The 24906-nt window shown below is 44.2% G+C and overlaps 1 long non-coding RNA gene across 1 annotated transcript in view; it reads right to left on the bottom strand.

Moving 5' to 3' along the window:
- Positions 1-12618: 12618 nt before the first annotated feature.
- LOC143988552 (uncharacterized) overlaps positions 12619-24906 on the bottom strand; it is a 55631-nt gene continuing 43343 nt past the window's right edge. The window contains exon 3 of the long non-coding RNA XR_013276887.1: positions 12619-15899. This is a non-coding gene — a long non-coding RNA (uncharacterized LOC143988552). The remainder of the gene's footprint in view (positions 15900-24906) is intronic.

The raw sequence follows: 24906 nt of genomic DNA, 5'->3' as shown, positions 1-24906 counted from the left end.
ATGCTCAGAAAGGATTTACACGGCGAAGGTTGCATTGCAGTGTATTGGACGTCGAATTTCTCGTCCCGTCGTACGTGCCGTTCACGTCATCGCACATGCTTTCAGCGGACTGTCTGCTCATCGTGTGTGGTCAAGTCCGTTCATGCAAATTTTGAACGGACTGTTTGTCGGATTGTCTGATGAACTTAGTTGGGCGAACAGTCCGCCCGTGTGTACGCGGCCTTAGAGTTCTGCTCAAATCAATCTGGTCACTTTTCGCTTAAAACTTCCTGACAGTATAAAGATTCACCCTGTTTTTCATATATCATTACTTAAACCATTTTACCACCCCTTCCCCCAATTGAAGTACAGGGTGAAGAAGAATTTGTGGTTGAAATAATTATTGATTCCATACTATTTAGAAACAGATCACAGTATCTGGTTCAATGGGAAGGATATGGACATGAGAAAAATTATTGGGATCATTTTCTGCTCCATCTGCTACTGAACACCAGATTGCTCACTTCCTGGTGGGGTGATCCTAAGGACCATGACTAGCATGCAGCGAAACCCATCTCCACCATCAGGAGCTCTGGTAAAGACCAATTTGTGCTTAGAACCAGCCTCATGTGAGCTCACATGAGTGAGCTCCAGGGTGACCTGCTCATGTACTGTTAATCACTATAAACCTCTCTACTGTTCAAAAGGACATCAGAGTCCCTGATTTGATGCAATACATTAGTGCGCAGCCACGCAAGTGACTTAATCATGCATGTGGGTACTTGGACCACTGCTGTTTTTAAGCAGAGTGACATGGGTTGTAAGTTTGCTGTAAAGGGATTTTTCTGTAGAATACAAGCCGATTTTTGTAGCTTGTTAGTAGGGATGGGTAAACAATTTGGCCCAAGCATGAGTTCAGGCCGAACATTGACTGTTCGCCCATTCAAAGAACACCCGAATAATTGGGGCGTTTGACCATTTAGGCCATGGAATGACCACAGTGCACTGCTCCACTGCACAGTGCATTGGAATCACTGATTGGCTGAAGCACTGAAAGTGTTGCCCAATCAGGGCACAGAGCACTGTCAGAGCCATGATTGGATGCTGTCATAATGACTCTATCCATTCATGGCTCATTGCTCTTGGTCCCGCCCCACACTATAAAAGCACCACACTGGAGCAAAGATTCTTGCAGCTCTGCAGGGGAAGGTCCAGAGGTGGTTCACGCCATGCCAGCTGGAGCCAGGAATGGTGGTGTGCGATAATGGCACAAACCTCCTGTCCTCTCTTAGGTAAAGATGACATATGTGCCATGCCCGGCACATGTCCTCAATTTGGTGGTGCAGCATTTCCCAAATAGGTATCTAGGTTTGGAAGATCTGCTAGAGTAGGCCAGAAGAGTTTGTAGCCATTTCAGGTGGTCATACACAGCCAGTGCTCAGTTGGCTGAAATTCAGTGGGAATTCCACCTGCCCATAAGCTGCCTGATTTGTGACATGTCCACCAGGTGGAACTCAACATATGCAGCAGCGGGCCATCAATAAGTACCTGTGTGAGTTTGGCACAATGACAGGCTCTGGCCGGCTCTGTTTTTTTCCCCATGCCAATGGCTGCTCATAAAAGATGCATGCACTGTACTGTCACCATTTGAGGAGGCCACAAGGATGGTGAGCTGTGACAACCCATGCATCAGTGAAACAATCCCTGTTGTGTTCCTGCTGGAGCAGACTCTGTGTGGCATTATGGACAGGGCACTCGAAGCAGAGCAGCAGGAGGATAAGGAGGACTTCCTTTCCTCTCAAGGCCCACTCTATGCAGACATCATTGTTCCTATGTGACAGAACACACAAAAGGAGAGGAGGGGGAGGATTCTGGTAGTTTTGGAGGCATTGAAGCAGAGGAAGCCATACATAAAACAGTAATAGACAGTTTCCCATCCACAGAACCCTTGGGAGTAATATGCAGCTGTGAGGAGACAGTCCAAGATACTATAATCCTCAGTGACCACGAGGAGTCTGGTTATTATACCTCTGCAAATTTGCAGTGCATGGGCTCCCTCATGCTTCAAAGACTGCGAAAGGACCTAAGAATACGTGGCAAAAAAGGAGAAGGCTCACTATTGGTTAGCAACCCTCCTTGACCATAGTTACAAGGAGAAAGTCTCAGAACTCATCCCATCCTCACAGAGAGTGCAGAAAATGAAATCTCCTGAGGACACCTTAAAAAGGAGTTTATTTAATGCTTTTCCTTACTCTAGTAGAATACAATGTCATGGAAAACATCGTTTTGATACTTCTATTGGTCAAGAGAGTAGCGGCAGAGAAGGCAGCCCCCTAAGTGATGCATTTCACAATTTTTTAGCCCTCGCCACCCACGGTTGTCAGCTTCCACATTCCATCGGAAGTGTCTGAATCACATGGTGGATGATTATCTAGGGGCAAAAACAGTGATGGATATCTTTCCAGTCAACAATCCACTGGCTTACTGGGCCAGGACTTGTCCAGTATACAATTTAGCTGCTGGCTGCCCTGCATACAGTGTGCTTTCCAAAACAGGCATTCAGTGCTGCTGGAGGTTTTGTTACTGATAATAGAAGGAGTCTGTCCACAGACTCAGTGGACCATCTGATATTTATCAAAATTATTCAGTCCTGGATTACCAGCAGCTATGAAGCCCCTGATGCTGATGTCTCTGATTAAGTGTTTTTGGGATGTGGAATCTCTTCAGGACTTCTAGTCTGCCTAGCATGGTGGGTGTTGATTTCATCTGAAATAATTTTTTTGGTGTAGATTTCATAGGCAAAATTAACCCCCAAAGACCAATTTTTACGCACCTGTTTGACAGGTGCATATCATTACAATTTTTGGCTGCAAAGCCTTGCTTTAATCAAGAGTGCATCTAGAGGGTTACAGTGAGAAGGCACCACGATACTCAAAAGACCAATTTTACCACACCTGTTTGACAGGTGCATATTATTTCAGTAAACAGACATTTAATGGTTTGCGGTCGCAGCCGCTAGTTGTAGTATACACATTAGAATACCATTAAATTCAACAATTGTAACAAAGATTAAGGTAGTAGGAAGTGCTTAGGCAAACTTATTTACATTATTAATTACAAGGTATTTATTTAATTACAACCACATCAACAGGATCATGGTTATCTAAACCATAGATAGTAAGGTAGCGTGAAATGTATTATAGTTCAATATACACAAACATTAATAATAACATTAACTGCCCTTAACTTGTACCAAGGGTAACCTGGATCCTAAGGTGGATACCTGATAACCCACGGTCCCCATAGGCATTCAAAGGCATGGGAAGAACTTAGATGTGGAATCAAGGATTTTTAATACAAGTAATGTTGTTGGGTAACATTCGTAACCTCTGACGGATTAGGAGCTACGTCTTGTTTCCAATGTCAAGTGAGAATTAACTTGGCTGAGAGTAAAATATTGCCTACTATACCGCAAAATTGAGGCAGAAATTGGTCTATGCCTAAATTAAGTAGGGCTCAAGCTGGGTTTGTGGGGGTAATAATATTGGTAACTTCTGAAATCAGTTGAAATGAAACTATGAATGCTATTACATGCCCAAAGGATATGCACAAGGGAACATGCGGAGCCACATCCACGCCTACATAGTGATGAACTTATTTTATAGATGGACGCTAACCTGTAGGGGGTGAGATACCATTGGTGTGTTATCCTAAGTGCTAGCTCCCAATGGTTCACACCTTCCGTGGGGGAGTATGTGTATCTAATAGCTCTCGTCCACTGTGTACTAGTGAAAGAGGCTTTTAGATCCATTTCCCATTTTGTCATTGAGTTTGTTTTGTGGAAGGTCATTTTGTCTTGCATTAATCTGTAGATGAGAGATATGCCTTTTACTGACTTAAGGGTGTTACCATAGTATTGCCAAATTTAGGAGTGTATCGTGATTAATGGAGTAGGTGAAGATAATAAGAAGCTGTATACATGGCACAATGTAAAATATATTGATTTGGGTAGTTTGAATTTGGATATGGTATTATCTGGAGTGACAAGGGCCCCATTCGACTAAAGATTGTCTATCTGATGTAGTCCCCAGCCCTCCCAACATTTTATGTGCAGGTCCGGCATAAGGTGTACAAGAGTAGTAAATAGGATATCTAATTTGTAAGAAAAAAGAAAAACCAGGCGTGCCAAACTAAGTGCAGCAACGAAATTCACCGTTTAATAAAATTAAAAGCAAAGCCAAAAGGCTACAAACATAGAATTATTACAGGTGTATCAGATGTAATTGGAGTGAGAAGGTGCTTTGGTGGTCCAGGTTTCTCTCTGACGCTAGGGACTGGCTGGATGTAATACCCCACAATCACCTGTAGGAAGGCTGATGGTATGGCTGTGGTGTCTCTGGGTAGATCCAAAATGCCCAGTGGAGACAGCAACTTTTAGGAATCTAATATTTTAGTAGCACAAGCCCAGACGGCTGGTGTACTAAATAAAACCGAGGCAGCTTTCTTTAAGAAACCATTTTTTCAAGTTCCATACATATACCATTTGCCAAAAATCCACAAAGATATTTATAATCCACCTGGTTGTCCAATAGTCACTTCAATAGATAGCATTACTACTTGCTATTCATTATATATAGATCATTTTTTGCAGCCATTAGCCCAGTCACTCCCTTCTTATATAAGAGATGGCACACATCTGATTGAATTACTAAGCCCCTACACTTGGGAACCCTCCTATTTGTGGGCATCATTGGACGTGTGTTCTTTATACACGTCCATACCACATATAGTGGGTTTACAAGCAGTTGCACATTAATCCTCAGCAGGTTGAATTTCTTCTTCAAGCTACTCAGTTTTGTTTGGAACACAATTATTTTCCGTTCAATGGCGACTTCTATCTACAAAAACAAGGGACTGCCAACTTAACCATGGGGCTGTGGGAGACCAGGTGATTGAGTGCTGATAACCCTTACTCGGCACACCTGGTCTTCTATGGCCAATATATAGATGATATTATTATTTGGGACGGAATAGAGAATTTAGTTCAGGACTTTGTAGCGTACTGTAACACCAATGCCTTTGGCCTAAAGTTCACTTCAGACATGGATCCTAAATCCATATGTTTCTTAGATTTGGAACTCTTTCATTCAGATAGCATCATCCAAGCCAAGAATTATATTAAGCCAACAGCTGGAAATTCATTCCTACATTACTCTATCTGCCATCAACCCAGGTAGGTAAATAATGTCCCAAAGAGTCAATTTCATCGGCTTAGACCTAACTGTACCAAGTTGGATGATTCTAACTCTCATTGTTCAATACTTAAAAAGAAGTTCTTAGACAAAGGTTATCCTCCCAACCTTATAGACAAAGCCTGTGCGTCATTTCAAACTGAAAATTTGCCAACACCCTCTAATAAACATGCCTCAGATCTGTCCATACGGTATATTACGCAGTACCATGCCGACTATTAGAAAATGGAGTGTATTTTTAAAAAATATTGGTCCATTTTGACCCAAGATCCCCACTTATCTACAATCATACCTGACATTCCCAAATTTGCCTATAGAAGGGCTCCCAGCATTAAGAGCAAAATTTCTCCTAGCAAAATGAGGCCTCAGACAAAACATCATCAATTAAGACAACTAACGCTCATTCCCCTTGTAGGAATGTTTCGTTGCAACAAAGCGTTATGCCTTACGTGCTCGTTTGTTCCTCATGGCAAAAAATCCTTCACCACCAATGGCAAAACGTTCACCCTTAGTTCATTTTATAACTGTTCTACTTCATATGTAGTATTCTGTATTTCTTGCCCTTGTGGCGTCCTATATGTTGGGAGAATGATTAGGGCCCTGAGAGCTAGATTTGGAGATCACCGCAGAGCTGTGCAGACCAATAGCCCCAAATATAGTGTCGCACATCATTTTACCACCCATCACCAAACCAATGCCAGCCAAAAGTGACAAAGAAATGAAAAATGTAGCTAAAGTTGAGCTGTCATGGGTAGGTAGATTGGCTGTGTACAAGATGCTCATACTCCCTCAAATACTATATTTATTTAGAACTCTTCACATTCCACTAAAGTCAACAAATATTAAAGATCTAACATCACTAATGAAAAAAAATTATCTGGCAGGGGAAAAGAGCCTGCTGCCCTCATATATCTTTAATCAAACATAGAGCAGTTTGAGGCATGGTAGATCTACAGGACTCAGAACCCAACAGCTTGTGCCGAAGGGGAGGAATACAGTGCTAGTATTGCAGATACAATGGAGCCCTAAAGACCAAACTGCTAAAGGGCTTGTAATATATAGTTCCAATGCACACGTTGAACCTCTTCTCAGTATCAAAAGAGAGAAGCAAAGAAGGCATTTGACTTCGCTCAGCTGAATGAACAATGTTTGTTACCCGCCTAGTGACATCTGAAGTCTGCCTGCCAGGGACAAATCCCATATGGTCTGTTTGGATTAACCTTGGCAGCACCTCCTTCAACCTTTGCACTACTAGCTTGGTATATATTTTAACATCTATGTTGGGTAGAGATATGGGCCTAAAGTTTGCAGGACAATCTGGGTTCTTTACAGGCTTAGGGAGAGTGACTATATTTGTCTACAGCATCTCCAGGGGAAAGGCTGCCTGAGTTGCTGCAGCTGTAAACATGGATTGTAAATGCGTAACTAGCTGAAGGCTAAATGTTTGGCAATACTCTCCTGGGAATCCATCTGGTCCTGGGGATTTCCCACTTGGCATGGATCGGATAATGTTAAGTATTTCAGATCTGGTGAAGGTACGATTTAAATTCTCAAGGTCCGAGGGTAGAATAACTTTATCTAGGAATAAGGCATCTACACTATCTTCTCTATCTGTTCTCCATATTTGACAGAGCTTTAACTTTCAATGGAACCACCTAACATTTCCTTGTTTGGGAATCCATTTAACAACTCACTATGACAGTTTTTTTATTCAGCCAACTATCCTCCGCATTTAAGGAAACTGACATCTACTTTAATTGGATAAATATCTTATATCTTGGCTTGGCAGAATTGCTGATAATAAAATGGCCCTCCTTATCAAAATACTATATTATTTCTCAGTTTTACCAATCCTGACTCCCTTTCATATCTTGACAATACACCAATGTGGATTTGTCAACTTCATATGCCATTATGTCAGACCTTGACTTAATAGAGACCCCCTCATATGTTGCAAATACTCTCAGTCTGCAACATCTTTCTAAACATTCCCAAATTCCTAAATACAACATTAAGTGCAAGGCTCCATTGTGGGTAATGATTGAGGCAGTTGATTGTGATCCCTTATGGATACATAGCCTCTTTTGGCTTAACCCTGCAGAGACAGTTGATGCTAACCTTCCAAACCTATTACTAAATTTACTTTGCAGGCATGGGATGTGGTCAAATATTTGACAAACCCTATCTCCCAGTAAGGATGTTTCATGCTCCCAACCCTGTCTTTTTACCTGGATTTTAATTCCCATGCCCTTCAAGCATAGGCATAACGGAATCTCACTCAGGTTAGACACCTTCTTACTAAAGACAGAGGTAAATATTTCCAGTATTTGCAACAAAGATCAGAACCTCAGTGACAGTGAGCTCTTTTGTTATTTTCAAAAACACTTTTTACAATCCAGTGTTCATAAACTAGATGACTGTTCACTACTTACCTTTTTTGAGTGCAAATGCGACTCTCACCCTCATCATGCATCAGGTATGAACTCTCAACTTCTGTCTTCCTCATCACAACAGTCCTGGAAATGGGACCTAGGTCTAGACTTGGATGTAAGAGAATGGTCCCAGATATGCGAAACAAATTAAGCTTGCTCCCAGAATATCCTGGCCATAGAAACCAACCATAAAGTCTTAACATTCTTTTTTTTTTTTTTTTCATAAACATTTTATTGAATCAAAAAGGGGGGTACAAATAGGAACAGTCACATCCAAAGTTGTTTTCATATACATAGCAACAGTAAATCTGGGCCAGGCCCATGGCTCATATATACATCGACATAAGACAAATAATTATGCATTGACTCAAGGAAAAGTTATCGTAAACATAGCTACATAAAGGAGAACCTCAGGTTTAAACACTTCTGATAACCCAGTCTTATGTCAGATCTGAGGTGAGTATTTACCACTCAAGTCATAAAAGGGGATAGACTGTGTAGCAGGGTAAGACGGGAGGGGGGGGGGGGGGGGGGTGGAAGAGAGAAAAAAGAGAGAGAAGAAGAGAAAAAAAAAAGGGGGAAAAAACCCCATGTGGGGGTGGGGTAAAGAAAGTCTCAAAGTTATGGAGAAAGACTGGAGCAAGTATAGAGGGGAGGGGGGATAGGGGTAGGGCAAGTAGGTTATGCTACATAGGGAGACGTGAGTAAAGAGACGTCTGGAGTGTATTTCCCTAGGGTGGAATGTTGGAAAGAGGGGGAGGAGAGAGGGTGAGGACTTCACCAGCTGCCCTCTCCTAGGTTTGAACAGAAAAGACATCCCCAGGGGATGACAATGAAGTAAAGTTTGCTTACAGTCAGCAAGACACATTACATAGTCAACCTACCGCTTGGTGTAGTTGACTCCATGGTATCAAGGTACATCTGAGAGGCCTTAAAGGATGACCAATCGCCCCAGATTGCGGCAAATAAAGCAGTTTTGTCCAGTGAAGTGTAAATCAGCTCCTCCATTTCCGCCGTCTTGTTGATACGATGTAACCATTCAGTTAAGGTCGGCACAGAAGCTGTTCGCCAATGGATCGGTACACACATTCTAGCCGCATTAATCATATGCAACGCGAGCGATCTGTGATACTGTTTTTTGGGAATCTCAGAGAGGTGTAGGAGATATTGCGCCGGGGAGAAGTCTAAAGGGAGAGAGGATACCCTCGTAAGCACACCATGTACATTACGCCAGAATGGTTGTAGAGAGGCACAGCTCCACCATATATGAAGGAATGTGCCTGTCTCCTCCCCACATCGCCAGCACTCTTTTGGCACCTCCGGTGCGAATCTGTGGATCATCTCCGGTGTTCTATACCAACGTGTCCTCACTTTGTACCCATTCTCCTGTACCGAGACGTTTAAAGACCCTTTGTGTAGGTAGAGGTTAATCTTATCCCAGTCTTTCTCCTCTATTGTGACCTCAAGAGCCTCCTCCCAGTAAGCCCGCTCCGTTGACAAACTTGCCGGAGTTTTCCCCTGTAGGGTCCCATAGAGAATGGAGATAAGGTGTTTCTGGGGGGAGGCGCTTGAGCAGAGAGACTCCAGCACTGTCGGGTTTCTGCCAAACCCGCCTCTGCGTATCGGATGATCTAGAAGATGCCTTATTTGAATATAGGGCCAGAAAGGAAAAGAGCCCGTACGGGAAAGGTTTGCCAAATTAGATTGCGTTAAAAATCGCCCTCTGCGAAAAAAGTGTTTGGCCAGCATTTGGTCGTGCGGCCATTCTGCCGCTAGAAAAGTATCCGAGAGACCCGGCGGAAAGTCCGGATTGCGACAAACCGGAGTTATGGGGCATACTTTCGCAGAGATTCCAAATTTGTTGCAGGTCCTATCAAAAGTGGTCAATGTAGGCCCAATAAGTGGATGAGCCAGCACCTTGGCTGTTATATGTTCCTTGGCTAGCCACGGGAGATATTGTAGATCTGGATGCGCCACCCGTCCCTCCAGTTCCACCCAATCCTTACAGCGGTTATGAATATTCCAGTCCACAATCCGCGCAAGATGCGCCGCCCAATAACATCTTTGTAGGTCAGGTAGGCCTATACCTCCTTTGTCTTTAGTTAGAGTCAGTTTATCCCAGCTGATACGTGCGGTCCTGCCATGCCACAAGAAAGCCCTACATATTGATTTATACATGCCAAAAAATGAAACTGGCAAGTGGATAGGCAAGGTGTGAATTTTGTATAGAAGGCATGGGAGAATAGACATTTTAAGGATAGACGCTCTTCCAAACCACGATATGTTGGACTTGTCCCACTTTTGTAAGTCTTGTTTAATTTGTTGGACTTCTGTCAGAAAATTCCTACTATACAATTGTGACAGATCTGCCGGTAATTGAATGCCCAGATACTGAATCGCATCTTGCTTCCACTGGAAGGGAAATGTATGTTGGCATTGGGTCATCAACTCGACCGAAAGGGAGATGTTCAGTGCAAAGGACTTAGTGTAGTTGATCTTTAAGTTCGAGATGGAGCGAAAATGATCAAGGACCCCTAAAAGATTGGGCAGGGAAGTCAAAGGTGAAGATAGGAAGAAAAGGATATCATCCGCAAATGCGGCAATCTTAAATTCTCTTTCTCATACCCGAATACCCCTGATGTCTGGGCTGGCTCGTATACATCGCAGGAGGGGTTCTAGCGAAAGGATGTATAGGAGGGGGGACAATGGGCACCCCTGTCTGGTGCCATTGTGGATGAGAAAGGCATCCGACAGGCATCCGTTTACCTTAACCCCCGCCCTGGGATTGGCATACAGGGACATGATTCGGGTCCACATATCGGGCCCCAATCCTATGGAGCGCAGGACCGCGGCCATGTAGTCCCAGGCCAGCCTGTCGAATGCCTTCTCTGCATCCAACGATAGGAAAAACCCCTCCTGCGAGGAAGAGGTGAGCCAGTGGTGTAAATTAAGCGCTTTAATGGTGTTGTCCCTGGCCTCTCGACCAGGGACAAACCCCACTTGGTCCAAGCCGACCCATGCAGGCACATACCGAGATAGGCGGGATGCCAAGATCTTAGCATAGACCTTCACGTCCACGTTTAGGAGTGAGATGGGCGATAACTTGCTACGTTAGTGTGATCCTTCCCTTCTTTGGGAATGGCCGCCACATAGGCCTCTAATAGCCTCTCCGACTTGCAGGGACCGGTGGAAAGTGAATTAAACGCTCTGAAGAATCTAGGGGACAAAATATCCGCAAACGTTTTGTAATATAATGCTGTGAATCCGTCTGGGCCCGGACTCTTACCCGGTTTCGTGGCCTTCAATGCGTCTATAAATAATGGGATATCGGGGGTTCCAACGCTCGGGAATCTGCTTCTGGCAGGGCCTTGGGACTACGTTCTTTATGGAACTCCCTGATCAGATCTGCCCGCTTAGCCGCCATACCCTGATCTAGGTGTTCCGGGTGAAGGTTGTAAAGCTTGTCATAAAACATTTGAAATTGCTTCGCAATGTCATCACTCTTAGAGTGGACTGTACCGCAAGAGTCCACTATATGGTGAATCGTATGGGCGGTCTTACGTTGCTGAGTGGCTCTTGCTAGTAAGCGACCCGGTTTATTACCTTGTTCATAGAACAATTTATGTGAAAGAATATTGCGGCGCCTCGCCCGTTTGTGCAAGTCTTAACATTCTGGTACTTGATACCCTCAAGAATTTCTCACTGGGTGCCTGGGTATAAACAGTTATGTTTTAGGAGTTGCGGACAATAGGGAACTTTCTCCATACGTGGCTGCATCCTGTAGTTAGAAAATTGTGCCTGTAAAGCCCCATACACACTATCAGATTTTCTGCTGATTTTTTCCTTCAGATTTACCAAAACCATATAATATGAGGTCAAACCTTAGGAGTTTCAATTTGTATGCAATCAGGCAGGCCCTTGCTCTACATGGTTTTGGTAAATCTGAAGGGAAAAATCAGTAGAAAATCTGATAGTGTGTATGGGGCTTAAGTTTTTTAACTGATCTCTGAGCTGTGGACTCCTCAATTAGCTGCTTGGCCCAACATGCTCTCATAAACCTTAAAGCAGTATTAAACCCAAAAGCAAATATTTATTATATTGTAGCTTACCAGTTCTTAGATGTGATGGATGTATTAGTCTTCATTTTAGGCTTTTATTCTTCTATTTTCTTCTGGTGATCCAGCCAGTAAGTCTGTTTTTTTTTTCAAAAGAACAATCTCTCCTGCAAATGTATGAGTTTACAGGAAAGAGATAAACCATTTACCACTGACAAAGGTGCTGGCAATGTTTAGCTTTTTATTCATTTAAAACCATTATCGCAAAAGGAAAAAAAAAGTTTGCTGTAACTGCTTATGAAGCATTATCTGTAGTTTGGATTCATTTAAATTTTCTAGTATATTTAACACTAACTTCCCCTGCAACTGACAATACTGCTGTCTGCTGTGCCCCCATACTCATGTATCCAGAGTGGAGGCACTCTAATACAAGAGTTGTGTTACTGGCCAGATCACCAGTCTAAAAAAAAGGGGAAAAGCCTAACAAAAAAACAAAAAAATCAAATGTAACCACATTTAATTATATGTAAGCTGCAATATGTTACATATTTGGTATTGGGCCTAATACCACTTGAAACCATCTGGCCTTTCCAAAAATCGCCTTCAAATTCTCCTCTGTGTTCTGATAGAAGCTAAGCTAACAATACAAAAGCTATCAAATCACCCAGCTCTCCCTAATCAAAACAAAAACTACAATGAATTCAGTCATGCTCCATGAGAAAATTGTAGCCAAATTGAAAGACAAAATGGATAAATTCCTGACCATATGGCAACCCCGGAGCTTTAAATTTTAACCACAGCCCTCAAGAACTCTTGAACGAATGGTGTTTTCCTTCCCCCCATTCCCACAAAACCCCCATGGTACTGGTAGTCGATGGAAGATTCAGAATCGGACTAAATAAGAATTTTCGTTAATTACGATTATTCATTATAATGAAGTTAAAAACCCAGGAAGTCAGCACAGCACAGGGATGGTGGGAGCCCCTCGTAATGATAAATTCATCATAACAAACATTCATAAAAGTTACGAAAAGTTAACGAACCAAACGAAAATTCATATTTTGTACATATCCTAATTAAATTTTGGACACAAATTACGAAATAAAAATTAACAGCTAATAGGAAACGGAACGAAACAAAACTAATTCATTGATGGCGCACATGTCTAAATTTCGATTGGTGCTCATTGTTCTTCTCTTACTTCTTTGTAGGTAATCACTATTTACTTGTATTGTCTTATTGCTATTCCTGTTGAATTACTAATATCAGCAATAATAATGTTTTATTTATTTTCTCTACTCTTGATCGTTAAAATATGTATTTTACTCTTGACTTCCGATTCATTGTCACATGTTATTATTACTTTATAAAATTGAATAAATGTATTAACCATTTCTCGATTGGCCCACATAATTTTACGGGGCCAAAATGGCACCCTTGCATAAAACCCCATACAGGTACCCGCCAGAGGGTGTGCGTGCACTGCCGGAAGCACGTGTCTGGTGGGTGCAATCACGTGCACTAGAGCCAGCATGGGGATTTGTATGTGTAAACACACAAATCCTTTTCTGTCAGGGGAGAGGAGACATGTCATTTGTTCCTATTACATAGGAACAACGATATGTCTCTTCCCTTGGCAGGCCTATTCCCATACAGTTAGAATACACATTTAACCCCTTGATCGCCCCTAGTGTTAATCCTTTCCCTGCCAGTGACATTTATACAGTAACCAGTGCACATTTTTAGCATTGATCGTTGTATAGATGTCAATGGTCCGAAAAATGTGTCAAAAGTGTCCGATCCGTCTGTCGCAATGTTGCAATACCACTAAAAATCACAGACACCGCCATTACTAGTAAAAAAATAAATAAAAATAAAAATAAAATAAAAATGCCATGATCTTTCCCATAGTTGGTAGATGCTATAACTTTTGCACAAACCAATCAATATATGCTTATTGTGATTTTCTTTTAACAAAAATATGTAGAAGAATGCATATCAGCCTACACTGAGGAAGAATTATTATTTTTATTTTATTTTTTAATTTGAGGATATTTATTATAGCAAAAAGTAAACAATATTTTTTATTTTTTTCCAAATTGTCACTCTTTTTTTGTTTATAGCGCAAAAAATGAAAATCACAGAGGTGATCAAATACCACCAAAAGAAAGTTCTATTTGTGGAGAAAAAAGGATGCACTTGGGTACAGTGGCGCATGGCTGCGCAATCGTAAGTTGAAGCAATGCAGTGCCAAATTGTAAAAAGTGCTCTGGCCAGAAAGGGGGTAAAATCTTCCGGGGCTGAAGTGGTTAAACAAGAATTATGAAAGAAATAAATCTGAATGTAACAGGTTCAAGGGCACATACAATGTCTTCAGCAATACAATTGACTCCAATCATCACTACGTTACAATTAGAATAAAGGGTATATTTGATAACCTCAGGACCACATCCCTAAAGATAAAGTAAACAAATATGGGTAGATGAGACTTTTAGGGCCGGTTCACACTGCGGGCGACTGCGATCCGACTTCAGGTCGGTCTAGGTCGCCTCAAGTCGCCTCCAGGTCGCGCTGCATTAAAAACAATGATAGTCAATGGAGCTGTCTTAATATACACTACTGCAGTAGCTCCGACTTTTAAAAAAGGTTCCTGTACTACTTGGAAACGACTTCTAGGCGACTTGTACCCATTCATGTCAATGTAAGTCGCCTCTCCTGTTCATCTGTAGGCTACTTGCAGGCTACTTGACAGGAAGTCACCCAGCCCCCACTGCAGGCAGCCCCTCCTTTCCATACACATTAGTTTCGTTTTCCTGGTTATCTTGAACTCACACAGACCAAGAGCTCAGTCCTGCAAAATGTCTGCTATGAACAGGAGAGAACCAGTGGACAATGAGTCCCTCATACGCTTTGTTCGGGAGAGAAGGTGTCTGTATGCCAAGTCTGTATGGCAAGTGACGTGGAAAGTGGACAATGACATACAGCATATGTACTTGCCTTGTGATCGACATCCGTGTATACTTGAAAAACTTGTCATCAAAACTACGCAAGTTCTCATACATAGCCCAGAACTGCCCTCTGTTATGTCGATTGGCAATGATTGGATGGATCCAGTAGCGACGTCTTCTTCCCATCCTCCTCCTCCGCTTCATTTCTTCTTCTTCCTCTTCCATCAGTACTGCCAAACCAGCTGTTAGGACAGCTGACATAAGGTAACGCACAGAGAGCATTTTGGACACAGAACAACTGGCAAAAACAGGAACAAGGAAGAAGACAGGAACAGGAATGATGTCACAAGGGGTGAAAGCTCACTTGTACAGTTCCCTGTCCTGGAGGCGACTTGTAAGTCGCCCCAAGTCGCGCTGTTAAGTCGGATACAAGTCGTATCCGACTTGGCTTCACAAGTAGTGTCGCCTCGTGTCGCCCCCTGTGTGAACCGGCCCTTAAGGTGTGAATCCTTTTACCCTAAGAGAAATAACATATTATACCAATATTATAAAAACATATCTTTATTGTGAACTAGCAAAATGTTAAAAAAATGGAATTGTAATGCTGCGTACACACGAATTTCGGCCAGCAAAAAACCGATGAGAGCTTTTCATCGGAAAATGTGACCGTGTGTAGGCTCCATCGGAATTTAGCTGGCCGAATTCCCGCCAGCAAAAATGTGAGAGCATGTTCTCAGTTTTCCTGACGGAAAAACTTTCTATCAGAAATTCCGATCGCGTGTATGCAATTCCGACATGCAAATACTCGCGCATGCTCAGATTCAACTACGAGATGAAAGCTATTGGCTACTGGCTATTGAACTTCCTTTTTCTAGTCTGTCATACCTGTTGTACGTCACCGCGTTCTTGACGGTCGGAATTTGGTGTGACCGTGTGTAGGCAAGACAGCTTGTGCGGAATTCTTTTGGAATTCCGTCTGGAAAACCATCAGACCTTTTTCTGACCATAATTCCCAACGTGTGTACATAGCATAAGTCCTCATAAAAGTCATATTATATGCATATAAAAGTATACATAGCAACAACACCCCATACACTTTCTTAGTTGGATTCCATCCTAATTGTCGCAATGCAACCAATAGTAGATCTATAAAGATAGTAAAGATGGCAATGTAAGGTGCCATATCCAATGTGTTTCGCTGGTTGAGCTTCTTCAGGGACTCCAGGGGTACAGCTGATGAAAAAATACAAAACATGTGTGAAATTACAAATACATGAAAAAATAAATGACAGTATAACAGCATCATAGATGAAGATACATAACACATATAATAATTAAAGTTATGTGTAATAACACAGCTATGCATCCACAGTATATTGGTCCATTTAATGTGAGTGAAGACCCACAGGGAGCAAGGTTTGGGGTCATGGACAGACAATTCAGCAAAGTGAGACAAAAAGATCCCCCCAGGGGGATACAACCTGAGAGCCCAAATCCAACCAACAGGGAAGGTACAAACCATCCAGCTTAAAACCTATAATAGATTGAAAATGAACAAAAGCATAGTCCTCCCCCCATATAAAATTATATAGGGCAATTACCTGCAATAAGTAAGGCAAAAGAAAAAAAATCACACAGAAGTGCCTATGCTCCAGGATCTATACAAGGTGGTGGTAAACCACAGCTAATATGAGTATAGTAGATTCAATTAATTCACTTAAAGCTCTTCATTAGGGATGAGCCCGATGTTCGAGTTTGACTCAAACATTGGATGGTCGCCTGTTCGCCGAACAGCGAACAATATGCGGTGTTCGCGGCAAATTCGAAAGCCGCCGGTCAGAGGCGGCTCTAGGCTTTCTGAGGCCTTAGGCAAAACATGAGGCCCCACTCACGCCCATAATGGGGAAAAATAATTCAAGCAATAAAAATGGCTGCAAAAGCACACTGTTCATCAGCACCACTTCCCCCTCTAAGAATTTCCTGTGTCTTGGGAGAATGGTGGGGGGATGTCACTGAGTCATTCCACATCCACAGAGGAAGTAGAGTGGGGGATCTGAGAGAGAAGGGGAGGGAGAGATAGAGGAGGGGGGAGAGAGAGAGAGGAGGGGAGGGAGGGAGAGAGAGAGGAGGGGAGGAGAGAGGAGAGGAGGGGAGGGAGAGAGCAAGAGGGGGGAAGAGAGAGAGGGGGAGAGAAAGAGGGAAGGAGAGGGGGGGAGAGGGCGGGAGAAAAAGGGAGGAGGGAGGGGAAGAGAGAGGGAGGGGGAGAGAGAGGGGAGGGGGAGCAAGAGATTGTGAGTGAGAGGGAGAGAGCGAGAGGGGAAGAGAGAGGGGGGAGGGAGAGAGAGAGGGGGAGAGAAAGAGAGAGGGGGGAGAGAGAGAGAGGGGGAGAGAGAGAGTGGGGATAGAGGGGGCAGCAGAGAGAGAGGGGGAGAGGGGGGAGAGGGAGGGAGGGAGAGAGGGGGGAGAGAGAGAGGGGAGGGAGAGAAAGGGAGGGGGAACAAGAGATTGTGAGTGAGAGGATGAGAGAGAAGGTGAGCTAGAGAGAGAGAGAAGGTGAGCGAGAGGGGAAGAGGGGATGAGAGAGGGGTAGAGAAAGGGTGTTCAATAGGGGGAGAGAAAGAGGGTGAGCGAGGGGGGAGATAGAGGGGTATGGAGGGGTGAGAGAGAGGTAGAGAGAGAGAGGGGAGGGAGAGAGAGAAAAAGAGAGATGGGGAGAGAGAAAGGGGGAGAGAGGAGAGAGGAAGGAGGTAAAGAGAGAGAGAGAGATGGGGGTAAGGGAAAGGGGGCGAGAGAGATCTCTAGCCCTGTCACTGTCTGCAGCTCCTTCAGTGCCCCATCTCCAAGTCTGTGAGAGCACTGGGGGGGCAAAGAGCAGGGAGGAGCTGGAGTTTGCAGGGGGTGGGGTCCGGAGAGTGCAGGGGGTGGGGGTGGAGAGTGCTAAAGGGGGGCCGAGAGTGCAGGGGCTGGGGGCGGAGAGGGCTGGGGGTTGTGGGTGGCGAGTGCAGTGGGTGGGGCATGAAGGGTGCTGGGGAGCCGGAGGGTGCTGGGGGCTGGAGAGTGCTGGGGGGTGGGAGCAGAGGGTGCTGGGGGTGGGAACTGGAGGGTGCTGGGGGTGGGGACCGGAGAGTGCTGGGGGTGGGGGTGGAGAATGCAAGGGGGTGGGGCGGAGAGTGCGGGGGGGTGGGGGTGGAGAGCGCAGGGGGTGGGGGCAGAAAGTGCAGGGGTGGTGGACAGAGGGTGCTGTGGGTGGGAGACGGAGGGTGCTGGGGGCCAGAGAGAATTGGGAAAGGTGGAGAGCACAGGAGGGGTGGGGGCTGGAGAGGGGGAGCAGAAAGAATTGGAGTGGAGAGCAGACGGGTACAGGAGAAATGGGGGCGGGGTCAGGAAGGACAAGGAGGGGCTGGAGAGCAGGAGGGGCGAAGCCAGGGAGCACACAGAGGGGCTAGATTCTGCTGGAGAGTAGGAGGGGTGGAGTCAGGGAGAACGCAGAGGGACCGGGCAGCACGGGGATGCAGAAAAAGTTAGATAGGAGGAGCAGTGGGGAGACTGCACATAGTGGAATTGATTTTTCCATATTCCTCCATGCAGCCGCTTAATGACCACTTCTCCTCCTCTCCCTCCTGCAGACATTCAGCAGCTGCAGGAGGAATATGGAAAAATCAATTCCACTATGTTCAGTTTCCCCACCGCTCCTCCCATTCAGGCACACAGGCAGGCTGCATGGACACTCACCTTCTCTCCGGTCGGGCCAGGCAGCATAAGAGCTCCATCTTCTTCTTCATAATCATGGGGCAGCTCAGCTGGATAGCTTCAGCGACCCCCTCACTGCTGAACCAAATAGGAGGCAGGTGCGGAGGAGAGGTTGGGAGAGCGGGACAGGCTGAAGGAGCTGCAGGTCCCACATGGACATGCCACCCACATGCCTTGGAGCCCGCCCAGTGCTGTCATCCAGCCGCTGCAACCACCTAGAGGCCACTGTCCCACTCGGGCCACTGTCCCGCTCCCCACACTTGCTGCCATCCGACGCTCTGTGATGAGACCTTGACATCAGCGTTTGATCACAGGCAAATTAGGTGGCCAGCGAGGCCCCTGCGAGTGCGGGGCCTTAGGAAATTGCCTAATTTGCTTAATTAAAGAGCCACCTCTGCCGCCGGTCTATGAGACACTAACATGAAAAATCAACAGTGCTAATTTTAAAGGCTTATATGCAAGTTATTGTTATAAAAAGTGTGTTTGGGGACCTGGGTCCTGTCCCACGGGACATTTATCAATGCAGTTTTTTTTTTTAAACGCCAGTTTTTTCGGGAGCAGTGATTTTTTTAATGCTTAATGCGTGTTTGCATTGATACATGTCCCCTGGGGCACGACCCAGGTCCCCAAACACTTTTTATGACAATAACTTGCATAAAAGCCTTTAAAATTAGCACTTTTGATTATTATCCCCTACAATACAGGGCACTTTCACCCCCTTCCTTCCCAGCCCAATTTTCAGCTTTCATCGCTCTCGCACTTTCAATGACAATTGCGCGGTCATGCTACGCTGTACCCAAATTAAATTTTTATCATTTTGTTCACACAAATAGAGCTTTATTTTGGTGGTATTTATTCACGACTCCGTTTTTTATTATTTGCGATATAAGCGCAAAAAAAGCGGAAATTTGGAAAAAAAACAATATTTTCTTCTTTCTATTTTAATAGAAATCCAATGCAATCAAATTTTGTCGTAAATTTAAGCCAAAATGTATTCTGCTACATGTTTTTAGTAAAAAAAAATTCCGTTAAGTGTATAATAATTGGTTTGTGTGATCACGGACATATGTACGCAAATGATCATGTACATATGTGTGCAGGTGATCACGTACATATGTGTGCAGATAATCATTGGGACATGTGATTTTAGTGGGACATATGTGGGGGACATGTGTTTTTATTATTTGGGAACATGTCTTTTTATTATTTGGGGATATGTGTGTTTTGGGGACATGTGTGGGGACATGTGTTTTGGGGACATGTGTGTATTACACTAGACTAGTGATCAGTGAGTAAAAAGCTGTAAAAACAGCTCATACTCACTGATCACTAGCCGGCTGCAGCGATCTGCTCTCCTCTCCTCAGCGACGACTTCCGTGTGAGGAGAGATGAGCCGATTGCCTAGCAATCGGCTGTTTGTTTACATCACATGACGGCTGTGATTAGACACGGCCGTCATGTGATCAAGAGGGCCAATCACAGAGCCCTCCTGCCAATCCGAGATGCGCCGTGTCCGGGTGACACGAGCGCATCGGGATCCCCCTCCTTCTGATGGATTTTCCTGAACGTCCAGTCAGAAAGAGGCGGCTCCCACCCGGCCAATGTACATATACGGGAAGTGGTTAATGTTAGTGTCCCATAGACTTTTACGGTGTTCATGTTCGTGTTCTGCCGAATTTTTTGCCTGTTCTCATATTCTGCTGCAAACCGTGTTCGGCTCATCCCTACTCTTTATAAATAGCCTGCACAAAAATGGGTAAATGTCCATTCACCAAGCCCTGATAAACAACTCCACACCAAAATCCCTCCTCCACCAAATGATTTGGACCAGCGCACAAAGAACGATCCATAACAACATGGATAAGCGAGTTTTGGGTGGAGGAACTTGACTGGCCTGCAGAGTCCTGACCTCAACCCGATAGAACACCTTTTGGATAAGTTAGAGTGGAGATTTCGAGCCAGGCCTTCTTGTCCACATCAGTGCTTGACCTCAAAATTGCGCTTCTGGAAGAATAGTCAATCATTCCCATAGACACACTCCTAATCCTTGTGGACAACTTTCCAAAAAGAGTGGAAGCTGTTATAGCTGCAAAGGGTGGGCCTACTCAATATTAAACTCTACAGACTAAGACTGGGATGCCATTAAAGTTCATGTGCATGTAAAGGCAGACATTCCAATACTTTGATAATATAGTGTAGCCTCGAATTCAAGTGTGGGATAAAGGGTACCTGAGATCTTGAAACACAAACTGTATCATCAGCAGTCCTCACACCACCTGAAAGGAGGAAACTTGAAAATCACACAGCTGTGCTATATATGATCAAAGGATGGCCTCCCTGCCTTTCCATCATGTCTCTCCCACAAAATCACTTCCGGGGGAAAAGGTAGCTGAATGCGCCAATGCGTATGCACCTCCACAAATGATAATGAAAATATAAGCTTTGTTTCAAATATTTTATTGAAAAATGAAACAAGGCACATAGAAATAAGCAGAACAGTTTGCTTTAACAACCATTACAGAATATAGTTTAGTAGGCTGCTACCAATTATTGCCAAAGGGTATAGAACAAACAGTACTAAAGCGCATTCGTAAACCCTCCAGATATTAGAGTTCGCAAACGAGAAGCATCCAAGTAAGACGTCATAACAGGATAAAAAAGCAAAAGAAAATTAACCGCTTTCATTTAGAGGAGAAACATGTACTAGACAATGCTATGATGGCAGCAGTCACTTCAGGTGATATTGTAGAGTAGTGTTCCGCTGAGAGAATTGTATACATAAATCAGAAAGAGAGAGAAGGAAACAGAGGGAAGTAGAAGATAAAGGGAGGAAAGGAGAATTGGAACAAAGACATAAGACAAGGAGAGAAGCAAAGAAAGAGGAGAAAAAGGTATGGTCGGAGTGCCCGGGAAACCCGTAGGGTCTAGAATAATAATCAGCGTGAGTTAAGGGGCCATAAGACGTGTATCGAAATCTTTTGGTAGAAAATGGTCCACCCAAGGTTGCCAAATCCTATTGAATAAAGGAATTCTATCCATCACTATAGCTTCAATTTTAGCGTGTATCATCGCTTGAGTGATTCTATGTTTGGTCTCAGTTATATTCAGTGACGGGGTCCTCCAGGCCCTCGCGATCGTTTGTTTGGCCGCAGTTAGAACCTGAAGGAAGAGTCTATTTCGGGCTTTAGTAAGGTTCTGAGGCAGATAATTTAACAGGGCTGACGCTGGGTCTGGTGTCACAGGATATTGCAACAATGTGGTTAGCATATGGAAAATTGAAGACCAGAAATTTGCCACAATGGGACAAGTCCACCAAATGTGGAGATGGGTGCCCCGCTCGTTGCAGCCCCTGAAGCAATCAGGTGGATAGCCAGGAACAAATTTAGAGATTCTAGAGGGTACTAGATACCATCGCATCAGAACCTTGTAACTTGCTTCAGATGCCACAACATTTTGCGATGAATTTTTGGTGTTGGTCCAAATATCAGACCAGGATTCCGCGTCAAGGTTAAGTGACAAATCCCTGGTCCATGCGATAGCATAGGGCGGGAGGTCTTCAGCTATATTAGAGAGGCAAGAGTATAGACATGAAATAATGCCCGGGGCATGGGGGTCAGAGGAGCATATTGATTCAAACGAGGTCATGGAATTAAAATTAGAATTAGAGTCAGGGGTAATATGTGCCCGGAAAAAGTGGATTATTTGAAGATAGTGAAAACATTCTGTGGGGGGCAGATGAGCTTGTGCCTGTAGGGCGGAAAATGTGGCGAAAGATCTTCTCGAGGAGAAGTCACAAACTCTAGTTAGGTTTGCTCGGGTCCAGGCTGAGAAAGTGTTCGGTTCCGCAAGGGCCGGATAAAAATTCGGATGACCCAAAAATGAGAGCAGAGGGTGATGCGGGGATAGCAATTTAAAGGGAATATTTACCTTATGCCAAATTTTAAGGGAGTGGCTCGTAATGGGGTTCGTAAGTGATCTACATGCCAATGGGGTAAGCCAAAGTAAGTTGGAAACAGAGATTGGATGTGCCTCCACAGCTTCTAGACTGACCCACAGCGGGATTTCAGATTTGGCATGGTATAAGGTCAATTGGGCTATCTGCGCTGCATAATAGTATTTCTGAAGCATGGAATACCCAGGCCCCCGCGGAGTTTATATCGAAAAAGAACAGCCTTAGAGACCCTAGGTCTAACATTGCCCCAAATATATTTAAAGGTTCGACTTTGAATAGCCTTATGGAAGTATAGAGGGACCATAACTGGAAGGGTTCTGTATAAGTACAACAACTTAGGTAACAAAGACATCTTGACAGCCGCAATGCGACCGAGCCAAGAAACACATAAGGGTTGCCAAGAATTAAGGAGGGATGTTAGGCTGCGAAGCATGGGCAAGTAGTTAGTTTGGTATAGATTGGCAGGGTTACTAGTTAATTTCACTCCTAAATAGGGAATATAGGAGGTGGACCATTGAAATGGATAGTTCGTGCGTAAAATTTGAAGTGTGTCTGTAGGAAGGGATACTGCTAAAGCCTTAGACTTAGCCTGGTTAACCTCAAGGCCTGAGATTAGCGCAAACAAGTCAAGGAGTTTGAACAAGTTAGGTAGAGTTGTATGAGGTGAGGTTATAAATAATAGGGCATCGTCTGCAAAGAGACATAATTTGTGCATCGTGGAGGCTATTTCTAATCCCCTAATGTCAGGATTAGACCTGATCAGAGCTGCAAGGGGCTCAATAGCAAGGGCAAAGAGCAGGGGCGAGAGAGGGCACCCCTGCCTAGTGCCACGCTGGATAGGAAATCTAACAGAGTTAAAGCCGGAGTATCTAACGAATGCTTGGGGGTTAGCATATAACGCCTCAATCCAACGAAGGAAGTGAGGGCCAAAACCCCATTTGGACAATATATATGTAAGATAAGGCCAAGAGACGGTATCGAACGCCTTCCGAATGTCGAGGGACAAGAGGTGCATAGGGATACCCCGAGTTCTCGCCAAGTGCTGCAATAGAATGACCCGGCGTACGTTATCGCTAGCTTGACGTTTAGGAATAAATCCCACCTGATCTCTATGAATCAATCCTCCAATATGTGGGTTTAATCGTGTGGACAGAATTTTTGCTAAAAGTTTTACGTCTAGGTTCAAGAGTGATATGGGCCTGTAATTTGACCATACAGAGTGGTCAGCATCAGGTTTGGGTATCATAGAGACCGAAGCCGTAAGCGTCTCGGCACCGAAGACGCCCCCTTTCAACAGAGCATTAAAGGAATTCGCCAAGAGAGGGGACAGAACTTCCGCAAACTTTTTATAATACAGCCCAGTGAAACCATCAGGGCCGGGTTGCTTATTGGGTTTAAGTAATTTGATAGCTTGAGTTACCTCAGATGGCGAGATCTCCTCCTCAAAGGCGCTGCGGACAGGGATAGGGAGGGTGGGAATCTGTAAGTTACGAAATAAAGCCTCAGCTTTATCAAGAGGAAAGGAGGCGTTTAGAAAATTAATTTACTATTCTGGCTGGGTTGTTAGTGTGGGTCCCATTGTGGAGTTTGAGTCTGATTGGTTTGTGGATACGCTCCGGTTGTCTAAGGCGGAGAGCCAAAAATGTATCAGGCTTGTTAGATTTCGTGTAGATAGAGTGATAGGCCCTACGCAAAGATTTGTCAGCAGCTTCAGAAAAGAGCAAGTCCAATTCAAGACGGATGTTATCTAACTTAGACTTGTTCGACTCTGAGGGAGTAGTTTGAAATAGCAGAAACTGGCGTTGGTATTCGGATTCTAAATATTGTATATGCTCAAGTCTATCTTTTTTGAGGAAAGAGGCCGTAGAAATGCATTTACCCCGTATGACAGGTTTATGGGCTTCCCATAGAAGAACGGGGGAAGTGCCTGGGACGGCATTGTGCATGAGATAATCACGTAATGCTACTTCGATGTCAAGTCGAAAAGATTCGTTTGTGAGATATTTGTCGTTCATGCGCCAAAATCTTTCGCTGGACTGTGGCACAAGTGAAGAGATAGTGGTAATCACTGCACAATGGTCGGACCAGGTGATTGGGTGAATAAGAGATTGGAGCAGGACGGGAGAGGATGCTACTGGGATAAATATGTGGTCAATTCTGGAAAATGAATTGTGAGGATTAGAGAAAAAGGAGTAATTTTTCTTTGCGGGATTACATTCCCTCCACGTGTCCAATAGATAGTACTGTTGGAGCAATGATCGAAATTTAGCCGATAGCGAATGATGGTCTGGCATATAGGGAGACTTATCAATAGAAGGGTGAATAACTAAGTTTGAGTCCCCACACATAATCAATGTGCCTTTAAGATGAGACTTAATGACTTGAAAAAGATGAGAAAAGAAGGGAATGGGATTGGAATTAGGGGCATAGTAGGAAACTAAAGTTACTTCAGATTCTTGTAAAAAGCCAGACAAGATAATATAGCGTCCCTCAGGATCTCGGATAGCTGAGGCAAACGTAAACGGAAGGGAACGATGG

This window comes from Lithobates pipiens, unplaced genomic scaffold (assembly GCF_037356315.1).
Source record: "Lithobates pipiens isolate NorthernLeopardFrog02 unplaced genomic scaffold, aLitPip1_a1.2 Scaffold_1, whole genome shotgun sequence".
NCBI lineage: Eukaryota > Metazoa > Chordata > Amphibia > Anura > Ranidae > Lithobates > Lithobates pipiens.
Note: the sequence above shows the minus strand (reverse complement) of the source record. Positions and strands in the feature narration are given on the sequence as shown.